This window comes from Hyaena hyaena, unplaced genomic scaffold (genome assembly GCF_003009895.1).
Source record: "Hyaena hyaena isolate Hyena2069 unplaced genomic scaffold, ASM300989v1 scaffold_530, whole genome shotgun sequence".
NCBI lineage: Eukaryota > Metazoa > Chordata > Mammalia > Carnivora > Hyaenidae > Hyaena > Hyaena hyaena.
In genome coordinates this window covers 466,591-493,858 of record NW_024081163.1, presented here as the reverse complement: position 1 = coordinate 493,858, position 27,268 = coordinate 466,591, and the positions used below count along the sequence as shown (strand labels likewise).

Below are 27,268 nucleotides of genomic sequence, written 5' to 3'. Positions count from 1 at the left end.
ATTGCTTGGACACGGTTTGGGGCAGCCTCAGCTGCTATTTTGGATAGCTTCTAGCTCCCAAGCCACACCCCTCTACAACAGACCAGTAGCAAGATGGTGAGAGAATTAAATTCTTTGCATGGATGCGCTAGATAGAGTGGTTTTCAGAAACAATGCCTCTACCACCCCCATTCCCAAATCCAGTCTGAACTGTACATGCTAATGAAGATCCAACAGAAAAAAGGAAATGTAGGTTTCTTGCTAGATACTTACAAAACTACTTTGGAAAATGTCCAGCATTTTAGCTTTTTAACAGTTTTCTGTTGTACGTGAACACTCATCTGTGCGGAGCTTTGTGTTTGCACAGACCGTATACTGAAGGTGCATCCAAGGGACAGTAGTAATTATAAAGAGTTAATGGGATGGTTTTGACCATATTTCACACCGTCGTTTTAGTCTGCAGGCTGCAAGTGATACTGCTTCAAATGCAGCTATACCAACCAGTGAAGATACTCACATAATGCAGGTGTGAGAAGAGAGAAAAATACTAAGACACCAGTTTTCATCTTTTTTAGTCCCAAGACAAAAACTTGTGAAGACCTAAGAGCTTTTGTTTTTGTGGGTTATGCTAGATCTGTCCATATTTACCATATTAGAAATGAAAACTAGGGAATTCTTAAAGTATTTATTAATTTATAAAACAGTAACAAACTCATTACATGCACGAATAACATTGTTAGTGAAAAGTAACTATTTTCCAAAACTCCCCCAAAAACGTCGGTAAGAAGAGTAGACTTGTGGGGTTTTTTTCCTTTTCTTCAGCTTTTTTTATTGTTGTAAAATATATGTAACTTAACATTGGGCATTTTAATTATTTTTAAGTGCACAATTCAGTGGCATTAAGAACTTAAACATTTTGGGCAAGCATTACCATTATCCATCCCCAGATCTTTTTCATCATCCCAAGTGAAACTCTGTACCCACTAAATAGTAACTCCTCATTTTCTTCTTTCCCATCCCTGGTAACCACTCTTCTTTCTGTCTCGATGAATTTTTCTTTTTTAGGTACCTCATATAAATGGAATCATCAAGTATTTGTGACCGCCTTATTTGAGTTACCATAATGTTTCTAAGTTTCCATGTACCACATTTGTTTGTCGTCTGTGAACATTTGGGCTGTTTCCATCTTTTGGCTATGTGTGACTTAATAAAAAATAGCTGAATTCTTACATCTGCTTCTGCATTTTATATGTTACACTGTTTTAGTTTTAAGAAGATGAAAAAAATTCCACCTATCATATGTACTTGAAAAAATTACTTTTTAAAAATATTTATTTATTTGTGAGAGAGAGTGAATGGGGGAGGGGCGAGAGAGAAGGAAAGAGGGAATCCCAAGCAGGCCCCGCACTGTCAGTGCAGAACCCGACATGGGGCTTGAGCCCACGAACCGTGAGATCATGACCTGAGCTGAAACCAAGAGTCAGACACTTAAAATGCCAGAGCCACCCAGGTGCCCCTAAAACTACTTTTTAAAAGTAATCATGGATATGCATTATTTCATATCAAAGTTTGATAAGCGGTAGTTTTTTAAGATTAGTTGCAATGCAGAATATGAAACTATCAATGTACTTTTCTTATTCTGTTACATAAAAATCCATGTGTCTATGTTAGATTTTAATTTGTATCTTTTACCCATAATGATTTTCGAGTATCAAACATTGGTTTTTTGGAAAATAGCAGTTCACTCTGTTATACAGATCTTCCTAATGTTGATATATTACATTATACAATATCAAATAATATTCCCTAATATCATCATCCATCTCATCACAAATGTCTTAAAGTATTAGGAAGCTAGCAAGTTCACCATGGCAGATACAATTTTTCAAAATTTAAACTTTAATTTGAAAGTTGAAATTTTATCATTGGTAACAAATACTGTCAGTTCCTTGAAGTGACAGGCTCACTTTGTTACCTTTTTTGAGAGAATTTCTGCCGAATACTTGAGTCTGATTAACCATAGTTTGTCACTCATCTTTTCAAACACAAACAGTGTTCCAAGTTAGAAAAGCAACTATTTCAGCTCACAACTTAATCATTTGCACAGGTGCTTCGGGTTTGGGCAACCAGATCTTATGGATAGCCATTGTACTCAAGTATATGCTTTATGCATACATTGCCACACATCTACATTCAGTGATTGAGATTTAATAAAATTAAATATTTTACTGTTTCATAAAAGTAAAATTGACATTAATTTTTAGCATGAGTGGTTGTAGAGTATGACTGTAAGACATTTTAGTGCAACTGCCTTGATTTGTTCTAAGGTGCCAATTATTTTATCTACCTTTGCTTCTTACCATCAGTACAAATGTTGACTAAGTGAAAAAAAAAGTTAATATCATAGTATTATCATGAAATACTTTCAACCTCACAGATGACTTGAAATGGTCTCAAGAACCCCTCTCTATATTCCCATCCCCAAGGATTGCAAACCACATTTTGAGAACCACTGGTAGGTGTGACTCAGATTCTTTTTTTTTTTTTTTTAAGTTTATTTATTTATTTTGAGATAGAGAAACAGAGGCGTGGGAGCAGGGGAGGGGCAGAGCTAGAGGGAAAGAGAGAATCCCAAGTGGGCTCCACACGGAGCCCAAAAAGAAGCTTGAACCCATGAACCATGAGATCATGACCTGAGCTGAAACCAAGAGTCAGACACTTAACTGACTAAGCCACCCAGGTCCTCCTTATTACTCAGATTCTTTGTTTATGCATGGAAGAAAATAAATATATAGAAAGCCATGCAATTATTTTGTTAGAGGTGATAATCAGAGGTGCGTGAGTGGCTCAGTCAGTTACCTGTCCGATTCTTGATCTTGACTCAGGGTATGATCTCACAATTTTTGAGTTCATGCCCCACTATGGGCTCTGTGCTGATAGTGCAGAGCCTGCTTAGATACTCTCTCCTTCACTTTCTCTGCCTCCCCCCCACTCAAGTGTTCTTCCCCCACTCTCTCTCTCCCTCAAAATAAATAAATAACTTTTTTTATTTTATTTTTTATAAACTGTTTTTAAAAAGCTGGTAATCAACTAAGTATACCGACTATTTTATTACTTAACAAGATAATATAAACAACATATACAGTAGTAGTCATTAATTTACGACACTTGTGAGTGACTTCATTACAGAATCTTTGTTTCTAACTGTATCCTCCAAAAACAGTCAATACTAGGCAACATGGGAGGCCTCTGTATTCTCTTGATAGAATTTTCCTAATTTCTTCTGACACTTGGGAGTTCATTTTAGTGTTTTAAAGTAACCAGGTTTTTATTTACTGACTTATTATTTCTCTTGTGTTTTCCTGTTGGCAGAGCTGCTGTATATCCTCTTCCCAAAGCCCTTTGAACAGCCAGGATCATCGATGGGATACTAGGCTAATTTCTTGGGAATGGGGGGACCAAGAATCTGACGACTGGTTGTGCTTGCTGTTGAGATAACCTGTGACCTTAAGTATATCACTCATTATCTTGGCTCTCTCTCAAATCCCTTATTTTGTAAAATGAAAAGGACTAGACAAAATGATACCTAAGATTTCTTTCAACTTCTGTTGCCATAGCAATTAAACCAGGAGAATTTCCCTTCCTACCTCATCCAGACTGCATAGGATTTGAGCCAAGCAAAATCTAATGTACACTATAGAGTGAGGGATGGATGGCATAATCAAGAAAACAGATGAGAAAGATGACTCAACAGTGTTTAGCCCAGATTATATCTATAATGACCCTACTTTCCTCATTCCTTGGTTTTAAAAATTATGACAGCATGTTCACTGTGGAAAACCAGAAAATATTGACAAGTGAAAGAAACAAGTATACCAATCCAGAAGAACCAAGTGTTAACAGCTTCCAAAATCTTTTCTACATATAGACTTTTTTTAAAAACAAATATATTATACTGTTTTTATTGTAAGTTTTATATACTATAGACATTCTTCCATAATATAAACAGTTACAATACAGTCCTTTTGGAACTGTATGACAGTTAATCCCTACTTTTGGCTATAACTATCCCCAACTTCTTGCTGAGTAATAGTGCTTAGATAAACATTCTTGCTATTAGGTCTTTTTCCAAATCCTTAATTATTTATCAGTGTAAGTTTTTAGCAAAGGAATTGGTACATCACAGGCCTTTGATGCACATCTTTCAGGCCTTTGGTACTTACTTTCCTATTTTTCTCCAAAACGTTTTGACCAAATTTCACTTTTACCAAGGACTGTGTAAATCCTAGTTTCCTACACGATTACCAACACTGAGCATTTTAATATTTTTTTATCCTTACCAATTAGTTAAGTAGAACTTTTCTTATTATTTTTTAAATATATTTTTAATGCTTAGTTTTGAGAGAGAGAGAGAGCGTGTGCGCCCATGCAAGTGAGGGAAGGGCAGAGAGAAAACATGAGAGAGGATCCGAAGCTGGCTCCACACTTAAAGCAATGAGCAGCCAGATGCGGGGCTTGAACTCATGAACCATGACCTGAGCCAAAGTCACTCAACTAACTGAGCCAGCCAAGTGCTCCAAAACTTTTCATATTATAATTTACATTTACTTGCATTTTTTTGAGAGTTTATTTGGTGAGTTTAATTCTCTAATAAAAATTCAGGACTTGTGATCTGAAGACCAAAAATTTCTTTGTTTTCTTTTTCATTTTTTTTTTATATATTTTTTTTATTTTAAGAGAGAGAGCATGCACATGCAAGTGAGAGAGGGGCAGAGAGAGAGAGAGAATTCCAAGCGGGCTCCTTGCTGTCAGTGCAGAGCCTGACATGGTCCTTGATCCCACAAAAGAGGAGATGACCTGGGCCGAAACCAAGAGTTAGACACTTAACCATTTAACTGACTGAGCCACCCAGGTGTGCCAAGTTGTTTTCTGATGTGAGAATTTATTCGTATGGGAAGTCTTAGAAAGTCAGACAAATTATAGTTATTCATAAACTTAACATTTATGTATCTTAACTGTAATTAAATAAAACGGAGATTGTCTCCTCAAATCCAGTAGATGGAAACTCCAGAATTTTAGGACAATGGTAATAGAAAAACAAAATACTAATGAAAAAAATGATTTAAGTTAGAAATATCAAAGGTTACACATTATTTGTATAAATGCATTTTAAAATGCTGTAAAGGAGGATTTTTGTTTTCGCTCTTTACCCCTGGTTTTGGACAGACACATCCTGGTATCTTCTCATGTTAAAATAGTATCACTTTTTTGGTTAAGACAAAACAGGGGTGCCTGGGTGACTCAGTTCGTTGAGCGTCCAACTTGGGCTCAGGTCATGATCATGAGTTCGAGCCCCACATGGGGCTCTGTGCTGACAGCTCGGAGCCTGAAGCCTGCTTTGGATTCTGTCTTCCTCTCTCTCTGCCCATCTCTCTCTCTCTTTCTCTCTCTCTCTCTGTCTCAAAAATAAATATTTTTAAAAAAAAGACAAAACAGAGAACTTCTATGGAGAGAAGCACCTAGATTAAAGTATGAAGAACCAAGGAAGTTGATGCTTATTGGATACATATGTATATGCCACGCTCTGCATAGAAAGGCAGGTAGTATAATATTCTAGACTAGACTAATCTGGAGCCTCCTTGGCTCTGCCACTGACTAGTACTGTGATCTTAGGCAGAGTTACTTAATTTCTCTGTGTTTATTTCTTCATCAGTAAACTGAAATTGATTGGCTGATTTTTTTCACTCACCAAATATTTATTGAGTGGCTTTTATGTGCCAAACATTATTCTAGGTCTAGTGATACAGCAGTGAACAAAGCAACCCAAAATCCTGGTGTTTATGTAGCTTGAGAGACAGCTAAGGAAAATATACCATGTATTAAATGGGAAAATGTGCTAGGGGGCAAAAATTAAGGTAGGAAAGATGGATATTGAGTATTGGTGAGTTTACAGGATAGGGCTCAGTGAGAAGCTGGTGCTGGGCCTGGTGTGTTTGAGAAAGTGAAGAGGCCATTGTGCCTGGAGCGGAGTACAGGTCAGACAGATGAGTAGGAGAGGAGATAAGAGAGGGAAAAGTTGTACTCCTCTGTATTAGAAAAACAGTTCTCCCTTCTCCTGGGAGGCCTTTTACTACTCACACAGAACTCTTCCCTTATGACAGTTAGGTCACCAAATGTGTGTGGAAGTTTTCTCCACAGCAAGCAATTCTCTGCCTCATTAGCTGGGTGTCCTGCATTTTAACTCAGTTCTGACACTGTCTACCTGAAGATACCATCAGGTCCCACAGGTTAAGGGCTGGCCCCACAAGTCCCCTGTCCAACTCCAGGTGCCAGTTGCAAGTCCATGTTGTCACCAATGCTTCTGACCTATTGCTGTAAATCTCAGGTTCCCATGACTCCCTCCTTGGGTTCAATTAATTTGCTGGAGCAGCTCCCAGAACTCAGGAATCACGTTTACCAGTTCATTAAAGGATAGTATTATAACCTTTATAAAGGATGAAGAGATACTGCGGTCTGAGCACAGGAGCTTCGTCCCTTTGAAATTAGGGTACGTCATCCTGGAACATGGAAGTTGTGTCCACCAAACTGGAAGCTCTCCAAATCCCATATTGGAATTTTTATGGAGGCTTCCTGAGGTGGGCATGATCTGTCATTAATTCCATTTTCAGTCCTTCTGTCTTCTCAAGAGAATGGGATGCAAGTCTAAAAATTCCAATCTTCGAATCATGGCTCTGTCTTTCTGGTGGCCAGCCCTCATCTAGGAGCCTGTCCAGTTACTCCTCAGAACAAAAGACACTCCTATCACCCAGGAAATTTCAAGGCTTTTGGAAGCCCTGTGTCAGGAACCAGGGTCAGAAACCAATTATTACAACAAAAGATGACCCTAGTGCTCTTATCATGTAGGAAATAACAAGGGTTTTAAGAGCTCAAAGCCGAGAACCAGGGGCAGAGACCAATATACTCTATTGTCTCACATCACCTGTTTAAGATTGAAAGTAAATATAGAGTACTTTGATTACTTGACTATATCCATTACTATTGCCAGAATAATGCTATGTAGCAAACCAAATCTCAGGGGAGTATAATGATAAATGTTTGTGTTTGCTGGGCAGTTTTTCTGATCTTGACCAGGTTCATTCCACCTATCAGCCATGGATTGTGTAGGCAGCTCTGCTGATCTTGGCTGAGCTGTCTCATATATTTGGGAATCTAGGATGGCAAAAGATGGGGCCATTTGGCTCTCTTTCACCTTTTCTCTCATCCTGCAGGAGGCTACTTCAGCCTTGTTCTCATGGCGATGGCAGGGTTCCATGAGAGTGGATGTGTGTACAGCCCTCCCAAAGCTTGGGCTCGAACTGGCATACCATCAACTATGCTACATTCTGCTGGCCATAGCAACTCCCAAGGCCAGCCCAGGTACAGGAAATGGGTAGACAGACTGTATCCTGATGGGAGGAGCAGCAAAGTCAATTATAAGTTATAGATACATAGAGAAGTGAAAAGGAGGTCATTTTAGCATGTAAATTTTAGCATTTAAAATATTGGCACATTAAAAGCTCAGTATATATTAGCTATTATTTTCATGTTTGTGAATTACCTAGTTGGACTTCGGAGGTTTTTAAATTCAGGTTATTAACTTGTAATAGCCTTTCATAGATGTTGCAATGTTTGTTTGGGTTTTTTTTTGGTCTTTGAATTTTGGGGTGGATTGTTACTGCTTTTTGTTTGTCAGAAGTTAAAAATTTTTATGTAATCAAGTATATCAGGTTTTCTTTTATGACGTTTGCCTTTGGTCACATGCCTAGAAAGCCCTTCTACCCAAAGATTATAACTTTTTTAAATCACCTAATTTTTCTTCTAGTACTTTTATCTTTCATCTTGTATATTTGAAACCTTTATCTGCCATGAATACTAATGTTTTCTAAGTGACTTTTCTAATTATTAAGTGAAACAAAATGAAAATCAACATAAACTGAAGGAAGTATGAGAAACTCCAGCTTACAAAATTGGGGTTTCTGATTTACCACAGTGTACATTGAAAGATCCTGTCCCATTCCACCTACTTGGCACTCAAAAGAATACCCTCTTATTTCCCAGACACACATAGCTGGTGTCTTTGATACCTAATCTTATTTATGCTCAAGACCAAAAGGAAAATTCTTTTCCTGACTCACGGCTTTTATCTTTTCTTCTTGTCCCTCCACCCACCTCCCATATGGTAACCATCAGTTTGTTCTCTGTAGTTAAGAGTCTCTTTCTTGGTTTGCCTCTTCCTCCATTCCCCACCCCCAAATTTGCTCATTTGTTGTGTTTCTTAAATTCCACATGAGTGGAACTCATACGGTATTTGTCTTTCTCTGACTGCCTTATTTCACTTAGCATAATACCCACTTGCTCCATCCATGTCATTGCAAATGGCAAGATTTCATTCTTTTTTATGGCTGAGTAATATTACCGTGTGTGTGGGGGGGGTGTATACGTATATATTATATGTATATATATGCATATATTCACACACATGCACACAGTTCAACATCTTCCTTAATCCATTCACCAGTCGATAAATACTTGGGCTGTTCCCATAATTTGACTATTGTAGATAATGCTGCTATAAACATCAGAGTACATGTATCCCTTTGAATTAGTATTTTTGTATTCTCTGGGTAAATACCTAGTAATGCAGTTGTTGGATCACAGAGTAATTCTGTTTTTAACTTTAAAAATTACTTTTAAGGTTTATTATTTTATTTTGAGAGAGAGAGAGAAAAAGAGAGAGAATCTCAAGTAAGCTCCACACTGTCAGCACAGAGCCTAATGTGGCACTCAAATTCATAAACCATGATATCATGACCTGAGCCGAAATCAATAGTCAGACACTTAACTGACTGAGCCACTCAGGCACCCCTTTATTTTTATTGTGGAACCTCCAAATTGTTTTCCAGAGTTGCTACTTGAGTTTGAATTCCCACCAGCAGTGCAGAAGGGTTACCCTTTAGGAGTAGGGTTTTTATGCTTTGAGTATGCCACACCATACATAAGGATGTAGCAACAAAAATATTTATGGAAGCATTGCTCTCATTTACCTGGTGGTCCCAAGTTTCCAATCACAACAAGGGGAGACAAGAAGCATTACAAGTCTCTGTTTTATATTTGCCAATATCTTTTCACTAAAGCAAGCCACATGGCCAAAACTAGACTCAAGGGCGGAGACACCCCTTGATGGAAAAAACTGCTATGGGGCACCTGGCTGGCTCAGTTGGAAGAGCATGTAACTTTTAATCTCAGGATCTTGAGTTTGAGCCCCACTCAGGGGCTTGAGTCCTAAGTTTGAGCCCCAGTATAGAGATTACTAAAAAAAAATTTTAAATTTTTTAAAAAGAAGAAAAAACTGCTGAATTATATTATAGTAGGTTGTGCTAACAAAGATGGGAAAAATTTGTAGATATTTTTGCAATCTATTAATAGCTTATGTAGTGTTCAGAAAAAAAAATTGTATCTTTAAATACATTAGCAAAGAAGAAAGATTTGAGTTTTTATCTCAGGAAGACAGAAAGGGAACAGCAGTTTAAACCCAAAGAAAATAGAAAGAGGGCAATAATAAAAAGCAAAAATCAATGATACAGGAAACAAACATACAATAGGGAAATTCAACAAAGCCCAAGTTTGTTCCTTAAAAATATGATAAAATTGGGGCGCCCGGGTGGCTCAGTCAGTTAAGTGTCCGACTTTCGCTCAGGTCATGATCTCACGGTTCGTGGGTTCGAGCCCCGCATCCGGCTCTGTGCGGACTGCCAGCTCAGAGCCTGGAGCCTGTTTCAGAGTCTGTCACTCCCTCTCTCTCTGACCCTCCCCTGCTCATGCTGTCTCTCTCCTAGAAATAAATAAAACATTTAAAAAAATATATGATAAAATTGATCAACTTTGTTTAGCAAGAAAAATGAGAGAATACATATACATAAATAAAAGGAGTAAAATAAGGAATATCACTAAAGATTGTACAAAGATGAGAGTATTTATAAAGAAGCGTTTGCCAATACATTTGAAAATTTAGATAACTGGAAAAATTCATTGAAAAATATAACATTAAAAAAAAGAAAAATATAACATTAAGATGGAAACCAAAAGAGATAGAAAATCTTTTATTTATTATAGAAACAATCTTTGTGTTGAAAGATTTTCACAAAGAAAACTCTAGACCCATATGGCTTCAGCACTGAATTCTTCCAAATATCTAAGGAATAATGCCAGTCATACATAAACATTTTCAAAGAAGCAAAAAATAGTCAATACTTCCAAACTAATTTTATAAGTCTCTAAACCCTCATTCCAAAAATTCATGAGGATAATACAAAGAAAAACCATTGGGTTTTTGTAAATATGAAAAAATTAGAAAATCAATCCATGAAATTAACCAATTAATGAAATAAAGGAGAAAACCCATGTGATTATTTTGCTAGACGCATAAAAATTTGATAAAATTTAATATCCATTCATATGCTGGCAAGGATGTGGAGAAACAGGCACCCTCTTATACTGTTGCTGGGGATGTAAACTGGTGCAGCCCCTCTGGAAAACAGTGTGGAGGTTCCTCAAAAAATTAACAATACAACTCCCCTATGACCCAGCAATAGCACTGCTAGGAATTTACCCAAGGGATACAGGAGTGCTGATGCATAGGGGCACATGTACCCCAATGTTCATAACAGTGCTTTCAACAATAGCCAAATCATGGAAGGAGCCTAAATATCCATTAACTGATGAATGGATCAAAAAAGATGTGGTTTATCTATACAATAGAATACTACATGGCAATGAGAAGGAATGAAATCTGGCTATTTGTAGCAACGTGGATGGAACTTGAGAGTGTTGGGCTGAGCAAAGTCAGTCAGGCAGAGAAAGACAGATACCATATGTTTTCACTTATAAGTGAATCAGGAGAAACTTAACAGAGGAATGAGGCAAAGATGGCCATTTTTACTATGTATATTCAGTGTTGTCCTTGAGGGCTTAGCCAGTGTAATAATTTAAGAAAAAAAAGATGTAAAGATTGGAAAGGAAGGAATAAAATTGTCTTTATTTTGCAATGACATAATTGTATAGAGCCTTCAAAGGATAAAATATTAGAATGAATACTTTGTATTCCTGGATACAAGATCAACATAAAAAACTGAATTATAGGTCTATGCCTTAGCAAGATACAATTGAGAAGTGAATTTTTTTAAATTATATAAGTAGAAATAGAATTAAAACCTTTAAATATCTAGGAACAAATCAAATAAATGTAAAACAGCAGAGAATACTACAAGACACTTGTGAAAAAAAATAAAAGAAGATCTAAGTAAATGGAAAAGAAAGTTCTAAAAAACAGATCTAAAAAAAATCCAAGTAAATGAAAAGACATGTCAGTTTGTGATTGGACTACTGAATATAGAAACTTTTTTTTCTGTCCACCTTATTGTCATTTTGTTTGCATTTGGGGAAGATCAGCTAAAGGCCAGTCAGTAGTTGGTCCTGTGCATTCAGTGGCCTGAGCACTGGGAGCTGCAGTCCAGTCTTCAGTGGAAGGCTAAGTGCTCTAGTCTTCAGTCTTCAGTAGGGAATTGCTGAATAGGCACAGAGGGAGGGCACCTGCATGCCTCAGACCAGTCTACAACTTCATGCTGAGAAGCAGTGAGCTCAGGAATTGGAGCAGTCCATTCACCTTGAAGTTCCTCCTTAGTCACAGCATTTTCTTCTTTTTATTTTTTTTAAATATAATTTATTATCAAATTGGTTTCCATACAACACTAAGTGCTCATCCCAACCAGTGCCCTCCTCCATGCCCATCGCCCGCTTTCCTTTCTCCCCCACCCCATCAACCCTCAGTTCTCAGTATTTAAGAGTCTTTTATGGTTTGTCTCCCTTCCCCTCCCCCCATGGTCTTCTGTTAAGTTTCTCAGGATCCACCTATGAGTGAAAATATATGGTATCTGTCTTTCTCTGACTGACTGACTTTACTTAGCATAATACCCTCCAGTTCCATCCACGTTGGTGCAAATGGCCAGATTTCATTCTTTCTCATTGTATATATAAAACCACATCTTCTTTATCTATTCCTCAGTTGATGAACATTTGGGCTCTTTCCATGATTTCGCTATTGTTGAAAGCGCTGCTATAAACATTCGGGTACATGTTTCCCTATGCATTAGCATGTCTGTTTCCCTTGGGTAAATTTCCTAGCAATGCTATTGCTGGGTCATATGGTAGCTCTATTTTTAATTTTTTGAGGAACCAACTCACGGTTTTCCAGAGTGGCTGCACCAGTTTGCATTCCCACCAAGAGCGTAAAAGGGTGCCCATTTCTCCACATCCTCACCAGCAGCTATAGTCTCCTGATTTGTTCATTTTACCCACTCTGAGAGGCATGAGGTGGTATCTCATTGTGGTTTTGATTTGTATTTCCCTGATGATGAGTAACGTTGAACATCTTTTCATATGTCTGTTGGCCATCTGGATGTCCTCTTTGGAGAAGTGTCTGTTCATGTCTTCTGCCCATTTCTTCACTGGATTATTTGCTTTTCGGGTGTGGAGTTTGGTGAGTTCCTTATAGATTTTGGATCCTAGCCCTTTATCTGATATGTCATTTGCAACTATCTTTTCCCATTCCTTCAGTTGCCTTTTAGTTTTGTTGATTGTTTCCTTTGCCGTGCAGAAGCTTTTTATCTTGATGAGGTCCCAATAGTTCATTTTTGCTTTTGATTCCCTTGCCTTTGGAGATGTGTCAAGTAAGAAATTGCTGTGGTGCAGGTCAAGGAGGTTGTTTCCTGCTTTTTCCTCTAGGGTTTTGATGGTTTCCTGTCTCACATTCAGGTCCTTCAGCCATTTTGAGTTTGTTTTTGTATACTGTGTAAGAAAGTAGTCTGTTTCATTCTTCTGCATGTTGCTATCCAGATCTCCCAGCACCATTTGTTAAAGAGACTGTCTTTTTTCCATTGGATACTCTTTCCTGCTTTGTGAAAGACTAGTTGGCCGTACCTTTGCGGGTCCAATTCTGGGTTCTCTATTCTATTCTATTGGTCTGTGTGTCTGTTTTTGTGCCAATAGCATACTGTCTTGATGTTCACAGCTTCATAGTAGAGGCTAACGTCTGGGATGGTGATGCCTCCCATTTTGGTTTTCTTCTTCAATATTACTTTGGCTGTTCAGGGTCTTTTGTGGTTCCATACAAATTTTAGAATTGTTCTCGTTTTGAGAAGAATGCTGATGCAAGTTTCATTGGGATTGCATTGAATGTGTAGATTGCTTGGGTGGCATTGACATTTTAGCAATATTTATTCTTCCAATCCCATGAGCATGGAATGTTTTTCCATTTCTTTGTGTCTTCTTCAATTTCCTTCATAAGTTTTCCATAGTTTTCAGCATAAAGATCTTTTATATCTTTGGTTAGGTTTATTCCTAGGTATTTTATGGTTCTTGGTGCGATTGTGAATAGGATCAGTTTCTTTATTTCTTTTTCTGTTGCCTTATTATTTGTGTATAAAAATGCAACTGATTTCTGTACGTTCATTTTGTAGCCTGCAACTTTGCTGAATTCATCGATCAGTTCTACCAGACTTTTGGTGGAGTCTGTTAGGTTTTCAATGTAGAAATCATGTTGTCTGCAAAAAGTGAAAGTTTGATTTCTTGTTTGCCAATTCTAATGCCTTTTATTTCGTTTTGTTGTCTTTTGGCTGATGCTAGTACTTCCAGCACTATGGTAAACAACAGTGGTGAGAGTGGACATCCCTGTCGTGTTCCTGATTTCACGGGGAAAGCTCTCTGTTTTTCCCCATTGAGGATGATATTAGCTGTGGGCTTCTCATAGATGGCTTTTATGATGTTTAAGTAAGTTCCTTCTATCCTGACTTTCTCAAGGGTTTTTATTAAGAAAGGATGCTGTAGGGGCGCCTGGGTGGCTTAGTTGGTTAAGCGTCTGACTTTCACTTAGGTCATGATCTCGCGGTTCGTGGGTTTGAGCCCCGTGTCAGGCTCTGTGCTGACTGCCAGCTCAGAGCCTGGAGCCTGTTTCAGTCTGTGACTCCCTCTCTCTCTGACCCTCCCCTGCTCACGCTGTCTCTCTCTCTCTCCTAGAAATAAATAAAACATTAAAAAAAAAAAAAAGAAAGAAAGGATGCTGTATTTTGTCAAATGCTCTTTCTGCATCTATGGACAGGATCATAATGGTTCTTTTCTTTTGTTAATATGATGTATCACATTGATTGATTTGTGAATATTGAACCAGCCCTATAACTAAGGAATGAATCCCACTTGATCATGGTGGATAATTCTTTTTATATGCCATTGAATTCAATTTGCTAGTATCTTACTGAGAATTTTTGCATCCATATTCATCAGGGATATTGGCCTGTAGTTCTCTTTTTCTGCTGGTTCTCCATCTGGTTTGGGAATCAAAGTGATGCCAGCTTCATAGAATGAGTATGGAAGTTTTCCTTCCTTCTATTTTTTGGAACAGCTTGAGAAGGATAGGTGTTAACTCTGGTAGAATTCCCCAGGGAAGCCATCTGATCCAGGACTCTTATTTGTTTGGAGGTTTTTGATAACTGATTCAATTTCTTCACTAGTTATGGGTCTGTTCAAATTTTCTATTTCTTCCTGTTTGAGTTTTGGTAGTGTGTGGGTATTTAGGAATTTTTCCATTTCTTCCAGGTTGTACAGTTTGTTGGTATGTATTTTTTCATAGTATTCCCTGATAATTGCTTGTATTTCTGAAGGATTGGTTGTAATAAATGCATTTTCATTAGTTATTTTATCTATTTGGGTACTCTCTCTTTTCTTTTTGAGAAGCCTGGCTAGAGATTTATCAATTTTGTTTATTTTCTCAAAAAAACAACTCTTGGTTTCATTGATCTGTTCAACTGGGTTTTTTGGATTCTATATTGTTTATTTCTGCCCTGATCTTTAGTATTTCTCTTCTTCTGCTGGGTTTGGGGTGTTCTTGCTGCTCTGCTTCTAGTTCCTTCAGATGTGCTGTTAGATTTTGTATGTGGGATTTTTCTTGTTTCTTGAGATATGCCTGGATTGCAATGTGTTTTCCTCTTAGGACTGCCTTTGCTGCATCCCAAAGGGTTTGAATTGTTGTATTTTTATCTTCATTCATTTCCATATATTTTTAAATTTCTTCTCTAATTGCCTGATTGACCCATTCATTCTTTAGTAGGTTGTTCTTTTACCTTCATGTTTTTGGAGGTTTTCTTGACTTTTTCCTGTGTTTGATTTCAAGTTTCATAGTATTGTGATCTGAATTTGTGCATGGTATGATCTCAGTTCTTTTATATTTATTGAGGGCTGCTTTGGGTCACAGCATTTTCAGCAGTGGCCTGCTCTTTTCAGTCTCTTCAGGATCTCTGTAGAGGTAGAGATCAGGCATGACCTTCCATGGGTGTTTACAGTAAATAGTGGCATGTGTCCGCAGACCTTCCCAGGCCAGCATCCACCACATCAGACTCACTGAGTGAGCCCCCTTGTTGTTGCAAGGGATGGTATGGTGATGTCCATCTAGCACGGAGGAGAGTCTGTTACACAGAGTGATGGTAGGTCAGTTAACATAAGATGCCTCTCTGAGAGGCTGGTAGTCAGCCCTGGGATCAGTAAGCACCAGAAGTCTCTGCTCCTGGAAGCCTGCCTCGATCTGGTTAGTGATGGTTCCAGGAGTGATGTGGCCAGCAGCAGCAAACTTCAGCACAGCTCGCTGGTCAGTATTCTTGGATGATATGACGCTGACATCAGCAGGGTTTTCAATGGCAACAGTGGCACAAGCTACGAACAGAAGCTTCTCCTATGCTCTCTTCTGTTATGGTGTAGATACCATCACTTTTCCTTTTGTGGATATGCCATTCCAAATGGCGGTCAAGGTTGGTACCACCTAAGTGGGTTCCTGCTGCAAGGAATTTGAGGACATTCTCCTCTTTCAATTGTAGGACATCAAGGGCTCTAGACATTGTAGAAATTTCCCTTTAAGTTACAACGGGAACACAGCACAATGCCATATCATCCCCACCTTGGGTAGCACAGAAAGGTAGACTACTGAATATGGTAAAATTGTCACTTTCCCCTAATTTAACCTTTAGATTCAATAAAATCCCAATCAAAATCATAGAAGAAGTTTTTGTGGAAATTGACAAATTTTAAACGGAAGCATGAAGGGCCAAGAATAACAAAACACAAACTTGAAAAATATCAAGTGAGAGGATTTAAGCTACTAAATACCAACGTATTACAAAGCTACAGTCATTACAAGACAAAACAAAACACACTACAGTATTGGTTCAAGAATAGAAAAATGGATGAAGGAACGGAGTCCAGAAATAAACCTATATATACTTGATAATTATTACAATAGTTGGTGCACAGTTCTGTAATAGGGGGGAGGAGGGCTTTTTTAAATAAAAAATTGACACTTGGTCAATTGCATATTTATACAGAAAGAGATGAACACTATTTTTTCTTTAATCTTTATTTTTTCTTTCTTTTTTTTTCAATATTTAATGTGTGTTTTGGTTTTGTTTGTTTGTTTTTGTTTTTGTTTTCTGAGAGAGAGAGAAAAAAGATTGTGAGTGGGGGAAGGGCAAAGAGAGAGGGAGACACAAAATCCAAAGCAGGGCTCCAACTCACTGATGGTGAGATCATGACCTGAGCCAAAGTCAGACGCTTAATGGACTGAGCCAGCCAGTCCTTTTTTTTCTTCCTTCCTTCCTCTTTTCTTTCTTTGTTTCTTTCCCTTCTTTCCTTCTTGCTTTATTGCTTTTTCTTTTAATTAACTCCAGTTAGTTAACATACAGTCTAGTATTAGGTTTAGGTGTACAATATAGTGATTCAGCATGTCTATGCAACAACGTGGTGCTCATCAGGACAAGAGCTCTCCTTGGGGCACCTGGGTGGCTCAGTCAGTTAAGCTTCTGACTTCAGCTCAGGTCATGATCTAGCGGTTTGTGAGTTCTTGAGCCCTGCTTTGGGCTCTGTGCTGACACCTCAGAGCCTGTAGCCTCCTTCAGGTTCAGTGTTTCCCCCTCTCTCTGCCCCTCCCATGCTCATGCTCTGTCTCTTTCTCTCAGTAGTAAATAAAAACATTAAAAAAATTTTTTTTTAATTAAAAAAAAAAAGAGCTCTTCTTAATCCCCATCACGTATTTTACCCATCCCTCCCACTCCCCTTCCCTCTGGTAACCATCAGTTCTCTATAGTTAAGAATCTGTTTCTGGGTTTGTGTTTTTTTTTTTTTTTTCCCTTTATTCATTTGTATTGTTTCTTAAATTCCACATATGAGTGAAACGCATAGGGTATTTGTCTTTCTCTGACTTATTTCGCTTAGCATAATGTTCTCTAGATCCATCTATGTCATTACAAATGGCAAGATTTCATTCTTTTTTATGGCTGAGTAATATTTATATGTATATAAATGATATAATGACATATATAATATATACAATGATATAAAAAGGAATATTATATATGCTATATATATACACGCATACATACATACACACACACACACCATATCTTCTTTATCCATTCATCAATCATTGGACACTTGGGCTGTTTCTATAATTTAGCTATTGTAGATAATGCTGCTATAAACATCAGGGTGCATGTATCACTTTGAATTAGTGTTTTTGTATCCTTTGATAAATACGCAGTAGTGCAATTGCTGGCTCATAGGGTAATTCTATTTTTAGATTTTGAGGAACCTTCACACTATTTCCCAGAGTGACTTACCAGCTTACGTTCCCACTAGAGTGCAAAAGGGTTCCCCTTTCTCCATGTCTTTGCCAGCACCTGTGGTTTCTTGTGGAGTTTTTAAAATGCTTTTAATGTTTTTTTTTTTTTTATTTTATGTTTGAGAAAGAGAGAGCGAGCAGGGGAGGGGTAGAGAGTGAGGGAGACAGAGCATCTGAAGTGGGTTCTGCACTGTCAGTACAGAGCCCAATGCACAGCTCAAACTCAAGAACCATGTGATCATGAACTGAGCCAAAGTCAGGCACTTAACTGACTTAGCCACCCAGGCTTGTGTTGTTAATTTTAATCATTCTGATAGGTGTGAGATAATATCTCATTGTACTTTTTATTTGCATTTTCCTGATGATAAATGATTTTGAGCATATTTTCATGTGTCTGTTGACCATTTGTTTGTCTTCTTTGGAACAATGTCTATTCATGTCTTCTGCCTATTTTTTTTAAAAAATTTTATTTTTTTCTTTGAATACTTTTTTAAAATTCAAGTTAGTTAACATATAGTGTAGTATTGGTTTTAGGAGTAGAATTTAGTGATTCATCAGTTACATATTATACATAAAGCAGTCACAACAAGTGCCGTCCTTAATGACCGTCACCCATTTAACCCATCTCCCCACCCAGTACCCCCTCCAGCAACCCTCAGTTTGTTGTCTATATTTGTTGCCTCCCTCACTGTTACTACCTTTATTATTTTTCCTTCCTTTCCCCTGTGTTCATCTATTTCGTTTCTTAAATTCTATGGTGACATCATATGGTATTTATCTTTCTCTGACTATTTCACTTAGCATAATGCAATCTAGTTCCATCCATGTCATTGCAAATTTCTGCCCATTTTTATATTGAATTATTTGTTTTTTGGATCTTGAGTTTGATAAGTTCTTTATATTTTTTGGATACTAACCCATTATTAGATAAGTCATTTTCAAATATATTCTTCCATTCCATAGATTGCCTTTCAGTTTTATTGATTTATCGATTGTTCTTTGCTGTAAAGAAGCTTTTTAGTTTAATGTAATCCCACCTTTTTAATTTTGTTTTTGCTTCCCTTGCCTCCAGAGACATATCTAGAAAGAAGTTGCTATAGCCGATGTCAAAGAAGTTACTGCCTGTGTTCTCTTCTACAGTTTTTAAGATTTTAAGTCTCACATTTAGGTCTCTAATCCATTTTTAATTTATTTTTTTTATATTTTTAAAAAATTTTAATGCTTATTTTTGACACAGAGAAAGAGAAAGGGAGAAACAGAGCATCAGCAGGGGAGGGGTAGAGAGAGAGACACACAGAATCCGAAGACAGGCTCCAGGCTCTGAGCTGTCAGCACAGAACCCCACATGGGGCTCGAACTCATGAACTGTGAGATCATGACCTGAGCCGAATTCGGACACTTAACCGACTAAGCCACCCAAGTGCCCTGGTTTTTAGTTTATTTTTCTGTGTGGTGTAATAAAGTGGTTCAGTTTCATTCTTTTGCATGTTGCTGTCCAGTTTTCCCAGCACCGTTTTTGAAGAGACATTCTTTTTCCTGTTGGATATTTTTTTCCTGTTTTATCAAAGACTAATTGACCATAATGTTGTGGGCTCATTTCTGAGTGTTTTGTTTTTTTTAAGATTATTTCTGAGTCATCTCTATATCCAGCATGGAGCTGCAACTTAGAACCTGAAGATCAAGTGTTGCATGCTCTACTGACTGAGCCAGCCGGGTGTCCCAAACTGCTCATTTCTGGGTTTTCTATCCTGTCCTTTTGATCTATGTGTCTATATTTGTGCTAGTACCATATTGTTTTCCTTATTACAACTTTGTAATATAACTTAAAGTCCAGAATTGTGATACCTCCAGCTTTGCTTTACTTTTTCAAGGTTGCTTTGGCTATTCAGGGTCTTTTGTGGTTACATAAAATGTTACAATTATTTGCCCCAGTTCTGTGAAAAATGCTCTTGGTATTTTGATAGGTATTGCATTAAATGTGTGGTTGGCTCTGGGTGGTATGGACATTTTAACAATATTTGTTCTTCCAATTCATGAGCATGGAATGTCTTTGCATTTCTGTGTGTCATCTTCAATGTCTTTCATCAGTTTTTTAAAAGTTTTCAGAGTACAGAGCTTTCACCTCTTTGGTTGGTTTACTCCTACATATCTTAATGGTTTTGGTACAATTTTAAATGGAATTGTTTTCTTAATTTCTCTTTCTGATCTTTCATCTCTAGTGTAAGAAATACAACAGACTTCTGTATGTTGAGTTTGTATCCTGCTACTTTACTAAATTTATCAATTTTCGCAGCTGTTTGGTGGGTTCTTTTGGGTTTTCCTGCCCCACATCTTGAGTATGGTTGTAGTGACTGAAATAATCACAGCTTTTAGTTATAGCCTGATTGCTACAATGCATAACATTCATACAGTAAGGGCTACGTTGTTAGATCTTTTCATTCTAACACTGCAATTTTTATATATATACAACTTTCAGATTTCTCTTCTCATAGGAATTCTTTTATACCATGGTACAACATAGAGGAACACAAATTATTTATGTGAAAGAGAAATCGATGAATATTAGATTCCAAATACCACTTGTGCAATTCCTTTTAGAAGTCTTATTAAGTCATTTTCAGTTTATAAATATTTATTGAGCACTTGTTATGTTATTGTTTAATTTCAGTATCACTTTATCCTAAGCCAAATTTATAAATCTTATAAATCTGTTCTTTTGCCATTGTTCTCTGTCTCAACAAATATTACCATTTACTGAAGTCAGAAGTCTGGGAGCTGTCCCTGGCCTTTTTCTGTCTCTACCTTTTCCATCAGTTACCAGGTTTAAAGTCTTTCTCTGTTCTTTATTTGCAGTATGACCACTATGACCCAAATCCTCATCGTGAGTCACAGCCTCAGTTTTTGTTTCCTACTATTATACTTTCCTTATGAAAACAGAGACCTTTATGTAATCCAAATGTGACTTGTCATACTCCAGTTTAAAATTGTTTAGTTTGCCATTAACCTTAGATTAAAATCATAACTCTTTGACTGGTTTATAAATCTGTATATAGTCTGACCACTACTTAGCTGTCTCGGCTTTTCCTCTCAGGGAACTCCTTGTTTCAGGCAGAGAGTTATGTCCTTACCTCCTCTTAAATTAACACATGCTGATCCTTATTTAGATCTTTCCTCTTTCCCTACCTTTCCACAGCCTGGCTAATACTTGTCATTCATCTTAAAAGTTATTATTAAATATTATACACAAAAAATTTGTACGTCTACAGTTAAAAGAATGAAAAAAGAGTATCTGTGTATCTAAAAAGATACGTTTAGTACCTTTTCAGTCTATTTGTGCCCCTTTCTGACCATATCTCTCCTTATTCCAGAGATAACCACTGTCCTGAATTTACATTTATTGTCCTGTTGCCTTACACAAATCCTCATTTCCCTTAACAATATGTGGTTTAGTTTCACTTGATGAAACTAGTGTTACATGGCTATGGTTCATTTTTGCTGCTGTTAAGACCTTTAACTGCGTGACCATTCCAAAATTTGTTATCCATTTTCTTGCCGATGAGTATTTAAGCTGTTCACAGTTATTAGCTATTATAAGCAATATTGCTATGAGTATTCTTGTAATTTTTCCTGATACATATGTGCAAGAATATAGACCTAAGAGAAAAAATGGTCCTTTGTGGGATCTTTACATTCTCTACTTTACCAAATGATGTCCAATTTTTTTTCCAAAGTAGTAATATTAATTTACTCCCTCTTCCTGTATAGTGTTCATGTGTAGCCAGTGATCTTCCATCCTCAGCAGCTCTTGGTATAAAATTGTATCTCTTGGGTTTTGTATGTATTGCCATGTTTACTAATGAGTTTGAGTGTATCTTCATGTTTATTTGCCATTTGTGTTTTATGCCTGTGGTATCTTTTGACTACCTGCCTTTCTCTTAGGTTGTTTATTTTTTTCATATTGGATTTGAGCAGTATTTATATATTCTACATACATTCCATTTTATTTCTGCTCAGAAAACATACTTATAGTATATTTTATCCATGCTAGACGCTGATCTAAACTAAGAAGACAGCTGTGGACAAGAAAGAATCTATTCCTTGGAGCTAGAGAGTATAATACTAAGTGAGATAAGTCAGTCAGAGAAAGACAAATAACATAAGATTTCACTCATATGTGGAATTTAAGAAATAAATGAACAATGGGGGGGAAAGGAGCCAAACCAAAAAACACACTCTTAACTTGAAAGAATGAACTCATGATCACCAGAGGGGAGGCGGGTGCAGGGATGTGTGAAATGGGGGGAAGGGATCAAGAATATACTTATCCTGATGAGCACTGAGTAATGTATAGAATTACTGAATCACTGTATTGTACACTTGAAACTAGTATAACACTGTATGTTAATTACACTGGAATTAAAATTTTAAACTTAATAAGGAAGAAAAAAAACTATCCCTTCTCACATATGTTCATACCCTCACTCTGTTCAAGGAGTCAGATAGTAATTAAATCTCTAAAGTAGTTAGATTGCAATAGACACTGTTAATATCAGTTCACTTTGTATATCCTCAGAATGAACTTACCTGATGCCTACTAAACTTGATCCCTTTGAATACCGTATTTCCAGAGCACACATATTAGTAGTATTGTTTGCCTTCCTTACTAGTTGACAAGTTTTCTGAGATCAGGAACCTACCTTTTTGGTTGTCGTTTATTTCTGTATCCCCAACGCTTAACCTGGGGTTGTTTACATGTAGATGCTTAATAAATATATTTATTGAATGAATGAATGAATGAATAAAAGGTTGTCATCAGTGATAATAACCAAAAATTCAGCATTTGATGCTGATATATAAGGAGTATAGGCCTGGATTTGGCAATATGATATGACAAGGACAGGTAAAACTCAGTAAAAAGGAAATATTTTAGAGTCGCTGGGGTGAGTCGTTCAGCTCAGCATCTGACTTCAGCTCAGGTCATGATCTCGAAGTTCGTGAGTTTGAGCCCCACGTTGGGCTCTGTGCTGACAGCTCAGAGCCTGGAGCCTGCTTCAGATCCTGTGTCTCCCTCTCTCTCTGCCCCTCCTCTGCTTGTGCTCTGTCTCTCTCTTTCTCTCTCCCTCTCTCAATAAGTAAATAAACATTTTAAAATTTTTCAAAAAAAGAAAGTAAATGTTTTAAACCATGTTTTAAACCATAGCTCATTGCAAACGTCTTTATCTAAACAGAGTTGCCAGGGGAAAGTACTATGTCTAAGTTTTAATTTAGATCTAGTTGTGTGATAAAAAAAAATTAGAGTAGAGTAATATGCAGTAGGAAGCAAACTTAGCCAACAAATACATAGGATTTTTTAGTACATGCTGGATGGGTATGAGACAGAAGAGAATGCATATATTAAAAGGCATGATGTTGGTCATATTCCCTGGTCATCACTGGGACATTCACACAGTGACTTGGTACCCTACAGACCTAGGGTAGGTAGGTCTTCTTAGACCTGAAGAGTAATAGTCTAATTTAATAAATATTCTGGGAGCGAGGCTCATTCTAAATATGTCAACTTGGATACTGAAGAAATCGAAGAAGGTGACAGTCTCAGAAGTACTGGGTCAGAAGCAACCAAGCTGAGAAAGAAGAGAAGGCAAACTTCTCATGAGTGAGCCTGGAGTCAGCCGAGGATACGGAAGCCAGAGTCCCTGGACTTGTATGATTTGGGAGTTAGTTGGGACAGGTGAAACATGGCACTGAACAGAACATAATCCTGTTTTGGACGAATGCGGCAAAAGTACTTATTGGTCAGACCAACATGCAGTTTGCCCCATCTAGTGGAAAAAGTACCCCGGAGAACCCAAATAAGCCGTGATGATGGCTTCCCATTCTGAACACATCTCATGCCTGCTCCATCAGATCTAGACCCAGTGCTGCAGGTACTGTACTTCCATGCACAGAGGTAGCTGAGAAGAAGTAAAAACATGAAAAACTTTCTTAGCACGACAAAAAGGACACAAGGCCACTCATTAAAGTGTAAAACAGCTCATTAAAAATGTTTTTAATGACATTAAAAAATTGTAAAATGACAGAAATGGAGGGTAAGTAGAATGTGGCTGATTGAAACCTATATATAACTTCAAAATCTTTATTCACTCATGCCACAAATATCTACTCAGTACAGTTACTATATGCCATGAACTGCAAAATCCCACAAAAATAGATGTGTAAAGCAAAGCACCTAGATTGGTGTTATTTACTTGTTGAAATTTTTTAAAGGTCGCCTCTTTACCAAAATCACTTTGTGATTGCTTTCCTTACAAACACACATTAAGATTAATAAATAAAAGTAAAAGAATATTAGACAAAAAATGAAAAGAAACATTAGGGTCTCAGCCTCGTTGATTTATTCGGGTCCAGAATTCTATTGACAGCTTTCTGGCAATAAGAGCAAAGAATATATATAGTCAAGAAATACCAGGAACAAAGTTTTTTCTGATACTGTTTGTGTGATAAATTTATCATGTAGATTTATTGTATAAGAGAAATTGAGTAAGTTCAATGAAGGATAACCTCAAGAATACTTATAGAGTGAGCCTCAAGAATACATATACAGTAACTGGAGAAGTAGACTTTATAAAGGCTCTGCCTTATTTTGACCTTTCTTCAGGTTATTTATGTTGAGAAAGAGAGCACATGCAGGAGAATGACAGAGAGAAGGGTAGAGAGGGAATCCTTAGCAGGCTCCACACTTATCACATAGCCTGACTCAGGACTTGATCCCATGCTGTGAGATAATGACCTGAGCCAAAATCAAGAGTTGGCCACTTAATCCATTGAGCCACCCAAGTGCCTCTTGACCTTTCTTCAAAGGCCAAGGCAACACAGCCTACTAAGGGTGATAAGACACATGCATAAATGTGATACTATGTATGTGATAAGATGCATACATAAATAATTAAAATACAAGGTAGAAGGTGACCAGTACCACAGAGATTAATAGAGAACTTGATATGGTAGTTCAGAGGAGTGAGAGATTAGTTCCAAGATAAAAGGGAGGGGCAAAGTCATAATGGATTCTTGAAGGGTGCTAGGATTTGGAGGTATGAAGATTAGAAGAGGGTGTTTTCTTACTGCTAGACTATCAGAATTTAGAAATAGCCACATTGAGTAAGCTAAATGTCCAAGGCAAACATGCTAAAGACTAATGAAATGACTCCAAAAAAGAAAATGTGCTAAAACTTAAACTTATATAATGTTATGTTTAAATTATGTCTCAACAAAACTGGAAAAAACAAATCTCAGTATATTGGGATTATACCAGGAAGAAAGGATTGAAGGAAAGAAAGAAAAGAAGAAAAAAAAAGAATATGCAATCCGCAGGGCTCTGAGGCAGACCTTGTTTCAAATGCTTGCCTAACCTCATGGAACCTCTATTTCTTCAACCCTAAATTAAATATGAGCTACCTGCCATAATATCTGTAATGATTGCCGGAATTAATGTACACGAGCCCATGTAACACAGTGCTTGATACCACCTCAGTACATAGTAACTTATAATTTCCTCCCTTCCACTCAAGGTAAAAAAAAAAAAAAAAAAAAAAAAAAAAAAAGTAGGCTTAAGGATTTAGATAATAAGACTGACTGTATATGGTTATTGTCACAAATGCTTTATCAGTGACTGAGAGAGGGTACTGATGACCTACTGATAACGTTTTCAGGTGACTCTAAGTAAAGGTGAAAAATTCAAGTTCCAGAGTATCTCAGATCACTAAAAACACCATTCTTTTTTTTTTTTTCCTTAATTTTTTTTATTTTTGAGAGCATGAGTGGGGCGGGAGGGGGGGGGGTGGCGCAGAGAAGGAAGGAGACACAGAATTTGAAGCAGGCTCCAGGCTCTGAGGTGTCAGCACAGAGCCCAATGCAGGGCTGGAACTCACGAACCGTGAAATTATGACCTGAGCTGAAGTCGGACACTTGACCATCTGAGCCACCCTGGTGCCTCTAGACGACCATTCTAAGAAGGAGATTCTTATTTGATACTAAATGTGAAGTCTCGATTTTAAACAAATCACGCCTAGATGAGAGCATAATGACCTAAGAGCAGCACATAGGAAAAAACAACCTTTAGTTGTTTCCAGATTCAGTATGAATTTGATTCATGTGGCTGCCAAAGAGTAAGAGAGGGAAGAGTCAGTTACCAGATGATGTGATAAGTCTCCAGTGTTAGTTGCCGTCCAGTGGATACTTTTCAGTCCTGACTTGCCTTACTTAGTCCTTGTAAGTAAGTAACTGTTGGCCACACATTCTTGTCTTTCCAGAGACGCACATTCCTAATTTCCTCTACTCTGAGCATTCCTCAGAATTTTTTTCAAGCTTCTTTTTCCTGATATTTGCCCCTCAAGTGATGGTTTTTCTCAAGTTTCTCTTTTTAATGTCTACTGTAAAGCTCTTTTTCTATCTCATTTCCTTGAGCCTACATGTATGAAGTCTCTTCCACACGTGCTATCTCTCTCCCAATCCAGCTAGTTTGCAGTCTTCCTCTCCCTGCTTTTCCACACTAATCCCACTGTTCTTAATCTGCATGCTTTCCCAAATGTCCTGGTCCATTCTAGGAACAGGGCATCTCAAGACATCTCTGTCTTTGTGCCCTGCCCCAGGGCCCTGTCCTACTCAATCAGGTTTATGTCTAGTTGCCAAAATCACCATGCTTCCATTACCTGGTGTATCTTCCAGGCACTCAAAAGCAACATGTCTAAAACTTACCTAGTAATATTTCTCGCAACCTGGTCTTGCTGTTGCAGTTTCCGTTTCCAATGGTAAATGTGCTGTGTGTCATCGTTAATACTACCATCCACACAACCAAACTACAGACTGTGACATCCTGTCTTTCACAAAGCCCTGCCAGTTTTACTACTTGAATATTTCTTGAATTTATCATTTTATCTCCCACTCTGACTCTCCCACTTTTAATTCTCATTGTCCATCTGGATTAGTGAAGCCTCCTAACTGGTTTCATTTACCTCCGAAAATTGACTTCCACAACCCCCACAGCTACCAGAGTGCTTGGCTAAACTACAGATCTTACCCTCTTGCTCAGGAGGTCCCACTGCCTACAGGACAAAGTTCAGGCTCTCTAGCATGACTTTAAAAAAAAAAAAAACACACACACACAGTCTTGCCTATCAACCTCTCCAGCCTCACCTCTCTAATTCCCATTTCTAACGTCCAAATTGGCTGTAATTCCTAGAATCCACCTATCTGGTGATTGAAAATGGGCCTCTGTTAGTCTTTCCATTATGCTTGGCTTGCTTTTAGGCTTCCCCACACATCCACTGTATCCTTTTTTAGGTAACTCTTATTCATATCCCCTCTCCAGGAAGGTTTCTCTGATTCCTCATTCTGAGTTAAGTATTGTTCCTCTGTCCACCTGTAACATCTTGATGTAATGCTGTAATTACGTTTACAAAACTACATTGTCTGGCTCACCTAAGTGATCATTAAGTATTCCCTAAAAATTTTTTTAAGTTTACTTTTAAGTAATCTCTGCAC

The 27,268-nt window shown here is 37.5% G+C and overlaps 1 protein-coding gene and 1 pseudogene across 1 annotated transcript in view; one reads left to right on the top strand and one right to left on the bottom strand.

The window, feature by feature from the left end:
• The window catches only part of NLN (neurolysin), a 103,317-nt gene that overhangs the window by 752 nt on the left and 75,297 nt on the right, over window positions 1–27,268 (top strand). The window lies entirely within an intron of this gene.
• Window positions 11,438–15,956, bottom strand: LOC120247558 (annotated as a pseudogene).